This window comes from Pristiophorus japonicus, chromosome 8, assembly GCF_044704955.1.
Source record: "Pristiophorus japonicus isolate sPriJap1 chromosome 8, sPriJap1.hap1, whole genome shotgun sequence".
Lineage (NCBI taxonomy): Eukaryota > Metazoa > Chordata > Chondrichthyes > Pristiophoridae > Pristiophorus > Pristiophorus japonicus.
The window spans coordinates 222630562-222637878 of NC_091984.1; positions in this window are offsets into that span (position 1 = coordinate 222630562).

Consider the following 7317-nt stretch of genomic DNA (forward strand, 5'->3'; position numbering starts at 1 on the left):
GAACCTGGTATTGCAGTACTTCCAGGAACGGTGCAGTGGCTCTAGGCCTTTTGGCTAAGAGCATTGGCGCAGAGTGATCCTTGATATGTGCAAGGTGACCTCTGGCGTTTGTGATCTGACAAAGAATTGGAAAGATTGGTTACAAAAAATTAAAAAAAATAAAAAATGAGGTTATGCTTGAACTGTATAAAACATTGGTTAGGCCACAGCTGGAATACTGTGTGCAGTTCTGGTCACCACATTACAGGAAAGATGTGATTGCACTGGAAAGGGTGCTGAGGAGATTTACAAGAACGTTGTCTGGACTGGAGAATTTTGGCTATGAGGAAAGATTGGAGATTCTGGGTCTGTTAACTTTGGAACAGAGGAGGCTAAAGGGAGAGCTGATTGAGGTGTATACAATTATGAGGGCCATGGATACAGTGGATAGGAAGGACCTGCTTCCCTTAACAGAGAGTTCAACAACCAGGGGACATAGATTTAAAGTAATTGGGGAGAGGTTTAGAGGAGATATGAGGGGAAATGTCTTCACCCAGAGGGTAGTGGGAGTCTGGAACTCACTGCCTGAAAGGGTGGTAGAGGCAGAAATCACCACCACATTTAAAAAATACTTGGATGTGCACTTAAAGTATCGTAACCTGCAGGGCTACGGACCAAGAGCTGGACATGAGGCTGGATAGCTTTTGGTCGGCCGGCGCAGACATGATGGGCCGAAATGGCCTCCTTCCGTGCTGTAAATTTCTATGATTCTATGATTCTAAAGAATGATTTGCATTTATATAACGCCGCTCATGACCACTGGATGTCCTTTACAGCCAATGAAGTACTTTTGAAGTGTAGTCATTGTAGTAATGTAAGAAACACGGCAGCCAATTTGCGCACAGCAAGCTCCCACAAACAGCAATGTGATAATGACCAGATATACTGTTTCAGTGATTACTACACTCCAAAAGTACTTCATTGGTTGTAAAATGCTTTGAGATGTCCAGTGGACATGAAAGGCGCTATATAAATGCAAGTCTTTCTTTTTTTAACTGCGGAAAAATAGCAGTCAGGAAGATCCCATGTTTGGCTCCTGACCTGTGCTGTTAGCTGATCTCACCCATGGTGGGGGTAAGCTGAACTTCAATTGGTTTCCAGACTCTATGTTACCAAGGTAAGATAGCCAGGGATGATCATTCTTATTGACATGCAGTGACCTATGCTGGAGAGTGCATGTGTTAACTTTGTATGACAGGATCAGGCTTAGCTTTGATGTATCCACACTCAAATCGCAGTGTAGGTTCACACATAATGTCTATGGAACTGTACCGTAGCACAGAGTCCAAAGGGCTGAAATCCCTCGGCCAATCTTACTGTAACTTTGCAGCGGGACATCCGCAAACTCCACCAGGACCTGGATCCCTGGTCTTGGCCTTATTTGGAGGCTTCTGCGGGGCCTAGTAAGGGGTGAAGCCTCTGCCTTGTCCCTTAAAATGACACCTCCGCAGGTGGGGACTCCCTGTATTGAGAGTGCCCACGTCTCAAGATTGTTTGCCGATAAGCCAAGTGAAAACATAAGAAATAGGAGAGGAATAGGCCCTACGGCCCCTCGAGCCTGCTCTGCCATTCAGTAAGATCATGGCTGATCATCGACCTCCACTCCACTTCCCCCCCCGATCCCCATATACCTTGATTCCCCTAGAGTCCAAAAATCTATCGATCTCAGCCTTGAATGTACTCAGCATCCACAGCCCTCTGGGGTAAAGTATTTCAAAGATTCACAACCCTTTGAGTGAAGAAATTCCTCCTCATCTCAGTCTTAAATTACTGACCCCTTATCCTGAGACTGTGCCCCCTGGTTCTAGACACTCCATCCAGGGAAAACAACCTCTCAGCATCGACCCTGTCAATCCCCTTCTGAATCTTGTATGTTTCAATGAGATCACCTCTCATTCTTCTAAACTCCAGAGAGTATAGGCCCATTCTACACAATCTCTCCTCATAAGGAATCAAGGTGAAGAGGCATACCGGCCTCCGGAATGGATGGTAGTGGACCAGACTGCTGGGTGGTCCAGATCAGAATTAAGGCCTAAACCTCCCCCCCGCCGAAGATGGAAGGTGAATTTTTAATCTGGCCCCGTTAGAAAGTGGCCCACCAGGGGCTGATCTTCTATATTCCGTGCCACCCCCAGCATCCCCCCCCCAATCCTGGACCAGGCACCTAGGCTGGAGTTCATGGAAGCTTGGGCAGGTGGGTGCCCGAGATGCACCCCTAGTTTTTTTTTTGTTCGTTTCTGGGAGGTGGGCGTCGCTGACAAGGCCAGCATTTATTGCCCATCCCTAATTGCCCTTGAAACTTCTTGAACCGCTGCAGTCCATGTGGTGAAGGTGCTCTCACAGTGCTGTTAGGGAGGGAGTTCCAGGATTTTGACCCAGCCACGATGAAATCAGAATGGTGTGTGAATTGGAGGGGAACGTGGAGGTGGTGGTGTTCCCATGCGCCTGCTGCCCTTGTCCTTCGAGGTGGTAGAGGTCACGGGTTTGGGAGGTGCTGTCGAAGAAGCCTTGGCGAGTTGCTGCAGTGCATCTTGGAGATGGTACACACCGCAGCCACGGTGCGCCGGTGGTGGAGGGAGTGAATGCTGAAGGTGGTGGATGGGGTGCCAATCAAGCGGACTACTTTGTCCTGAATGGTGTCGAGCTTCTCGAGTGTTGTTGGAGCTGCACTCATCCAGGCAAGTGGAGCGTATTCCACCTGCTAGCTCAGGCTGCCTCCCCTGAGCTTACACTCTCCAGTGGATTAGGAGAATGCCGAGTGTGATCCCAGCATAGAAATATAGAAAATAGGTGCAGGAGTAGGCCATTCGGCCCTTCAAGTCTGCACCACCATTCAATATGATCATGGCTGATCATGTAACTTCAGTACCCCATTCCTGCTTTCTCTCCATACCCCTTGATCCCTTTAGCCATAAGGGCCACATCTAACTCCCTTTTGAATATATCTGTGTCATGAGCCTGTGGAAATTCAGGGCTAAAGCCTTAGGATAGACTGAGGGAAAAGTGTATTTCCTCCAGCTCACCTCTATGTGGAGAGATGAGAGAAGTGAGTTTGTTCTCCTTACTGCAGAGAAGGTTACGGGGAGATTTAGTAGAGGTGTTCAAAATTCTGACGCATTTTGATAGAGTAAGTAGAAAGAAACTGAAGGGCAATTAGAGATGGACAATAAATGCCGGCTCGCCAGCGACGGCCACATCCTATGAATGAATTAAAAAACCTGTTTCCACTGGCAGGGGGGAGGACACAGATTTAAGATAATTGTCAAAAAACAGAGGGGAGATGAGGAAAATTTGTTTTACACAGCGAGTTGTGGTGATCTGGAGCTCGCTGCCTGAAAGGGAGGTGGAAGCGGATTCAATAGTAACTTTAAAAAGGGAAATGGATAAATACTTGAAGGGGAAAAATTTGGAGGGGAGTGGGATTAATTGGATAGCTCTACCAAAGAGCCAGTACAGGCACGATGGGCTGAATGGTCTCTTTCTGCGCTGTCTGATTCCACGATTCAATGATTGCCACCCAGACTCCTGAAACATAATGTGCTACTTCTCCTCAAATAAACCAGAGTCGATGCACCAAAATGGCTCTGTGTTGGAAGCACGGTGGCGAGACACGGGCTAAAGTGCACAAAGGCGGGATCATTTCTATTTTTATTGTTCTCACTACCATTTTCTCCCTCAATGCCTTCGAGCTAATAATAAGAGTAAGATCAAAGCTGACACAGTAAATGTACATGTCATTGCAACCACATAGTGCAGACAAACAGCTCTCGTTTAGTCTTCACTGGTTCTGAAGGGGTGGTAATACATCCCCTTGCTTGAACATGTCTGAAAAGAACATCAGAAAGCATGGTACAAGAGAAGGAAACCGGGCTCACCAAACCCGCTCCTTATACAAACCATGTATATCCCGCCCTAATATGGACTCTAAGATTGGATTGCTCTTTCGAAGAGCCGGCACAGGCACGATGGGCTGAATGGTCTCCTTCTGCGCTGTCTGATTCCATGATTCGATGATTGCCACCCAGACTCCTGAAACATAATGTACAACTTCTCCTCAAATAAACCAGAGTCGATGCACCAAAATGGCTGTGTGTTGGAAGCACGGTGGCGAGACACGGGCTAAAGTGCGCTCAACACGTACATTTCCTAATCCTCAAATTTATTCAGGCCGAGCTCCACTCCACATAGGAACAGGAGTGGGCCATTCAGCTCCTTGGTGGCTGTTCCACAATTCTATTAGATCATCTCCACTATTCAGCTCTAGCTTCCAGCCCAATCAACACTGGAAGAATCGCAAGCTTGCTATGAACATATGGAACCCAGCATCGCCTTGTACTTGTCTCTAGTGACTACCATCGGCCACTGCACTGCCTATTTACAGTCTACTCTCAATCATCAGCAAAGTGATGGAAGATGTCATCAACAGTGTTATCAAGTGACATTTACTCACCAATAACCTGCTCACCGATGCCCAGTTTGTGTTCTGCCAGGACCACCCGGCTCCAGACCTCATTACAGCCTTGGTCCAAACATGGACAAGAGAGCTGAATTCCAGAGGTGAAGCGAGAGTGACTGCCCTTGACATCAAGGCACCATTTCACCAAGTGTGGCATCAAGGAGCCCCAGTAAAATTGAAGTCAATGGGGATCAGGGGGAAAACTCTCCACTGGCTGGAGTCACACCTAGCACAAAGGAAGATGGTTGTGGTTGCTGGAGGCCAATTATCTCAGCCCCAGGACTTCAGGGCTTCCTCGGGGCAGTGTCCTAGGCCCAACCATCTTCAGTTGCTTCATCCATAACCATCTCTCCATCATAGGGTCAGAAGTGGGGATGCTTGCTGATGTCTGCATGGTGTCCAGTTCCATTCACAACAGCATGCAGCAAAATCTGGACAACATTCAGGTTTGGTCTGCTAAATGGCAAGTAACATTCACGCCACACAAGTGCCAGGCAATGACCATCTCCAACAAGAGAGAGTCTAACCACTGCCCCTTGACCTTCAACGACACAACCGTGGCTGCAGTGTGTACCAACTACAAGGTGCGCTGCAGCAACTCCCCAAGGCTTAATTGACAGCACTTCCCAAACCCGCGACGTCTACCACTCGGAAGGACAAGGGCAGCGGGCGCATGGGAGCACCATCACCTCCAAGTTCCCCTCCAAGTCACACACCATCCTGACTTTGAAATATATCGTCGTTCCTTCATCGTCGCTGGGTCAAAATCCTGGAACTCCCTCCCTAATAGCACTGTGGGAGCACCTTCACCACACGGACTGCAGCTCACCATCATCTTCTGAAGGGCAATTAGGGATGGTCAATAAACGCTGGCCTTACCAGCGACGCCCACATCCCGTGAACAAATTTTTCGGATTTTCATTAAATGTCCCCAAATGTTCATGTTTCAGTATCTCCAAGATCAGCCACTTGCAAACACTATTTGCTAGCACTCTACTGTCTATTTCTGTAGTTAGTTACTTTTCAAGGTTCATTTATGTTGCAAGAACCCCGCAGGCAGCACCACAGACAGAGAGCATCGCGCCCGAGTTAGAGAGCTCACACCTGCCCAGAGAGCACGTGACCAGGGTCTGGCAGTAGGGCTGCTGTTCTTGTGCAACCAGATACTTCTACTAATGTGAAGCTCCATTGTCCTGTACACGCCGGCATTCCTGGGCCACGGGATAGTCCTGGATCGGCACTGTCGCAATAAAAAAGAAAGTGAGATGCAAAGAAAAAGGCCGCACTAAAACAGCAGCAAAATGCTGCAGATTCTGGAAAATCTGAAAAATAAACAGAAAATGTTGACCCGGCAGCAACCTGTGGAGAGAGAAACAAAGTGGACATTCCGGGTCGATGACCTTGCCTCCGAACTGGCAGACCTGCAATAAAACAGTGAGTGTCGCAGGCAAATAATTTTAATTCTATACTGTTCCCACTCTGCGGACCCACTCATAGAATTACATAGGATATACGGCACAGAAACAGGCCATTCGGTCCAACCAGTCCATGCCCGCCTTTATGTTCCACTCGAGCCTCCTCTCGTCTTTCCTTATCTAACTCTATCAGCATAACCCTCTATTCCCTTCACCCTCATATGCTTATCTCTTCTTCTTAGGCGATCCCTCAAAAGGAGGATGACTTGCTTCCACACCAAAAAGGGATGAGTTCACAGGTGTTTTGATGAAGGACCTGATATTCCAGATCCTGAACTACATCCTGAAGGGTGGAAGATGCCTGTGTGTGGATTTTTTTGCACACCAGCCACCACACGGGCTTGACAGAGCTAGGTCTTGGTCCAGTGGCAAGGGTTAACCAAGATAACTGGAGACCAGCTCTGCTGCACGGACCTAGTGCACGCACACATCGCAGTGTGGGCTGGCCCGTGCTGCCCCTGGGCCTTGAACTTTCGCCTCTCCTGGGCCTGCGAGGAAACACCAACCGCAGGTCGAGGCATAAGAGGAGGAGCAGCGGCCCTGGAACCAGTGTGGCACCCTGACCTGAAATGGGGATAGGAGGTAAGCAACATAGCTTTTGATGTCTGATATGAAAACAGTATTACTTTGTCCCATTTTGTGAGTTGAGTTCATTTGGGAAAAGATACGTTGGAGAAAGAAAAGAGAAAGAGAGCTTTGTGTCTTACTCCATTCAGATTAAGGGCTAAGTCAGACAATAGAACATTTGGTCAGAGACTCAAGCTAAGGTTGAAAGCAAAGGAGTCTAAAATTACTCAGTATAGTTTTGAGAGAGAGATCTTACAGCACTGATCAGCCAATTCCATAATATATGGTACAAGAAATATAAAATAAATGTATTAATACAGGAATCTAGATAAACAGAGGAGAAAGAGGCCATGAATAACTGATGCTTGAGGAGGACTCGCAGAAGAATTAACCTAGATGCCATAACCAGCCCATTGCAAAAACAGACAACAGCAGATTGATGTAGAAGATTCAACTAGCTATGTTTATTACCCTAAAGTTACTTTTATTGATGCTATATCCAGAATCTCTGCACGATCTGCTTCTGCCTCAATGAAAACACTCTCAATATTTGGTCCAATTTATTATTTGTGTGTGTGAATCATTATAGTAAATGAACATCTTTTCAATAATTTCTTCTATTTCTAAACAGAAATGATACCTGATTATTGTTGGTTTCGCTTTCATGATCCTGGTCCAGGTTGTGGCCCAATAACACAGTCAATATTGCCACATACATGCAGTGTACCGTCTCTGTAGGAATGATTAATGCTCATTTTGGACCTAAGTTCTGAGCCACTG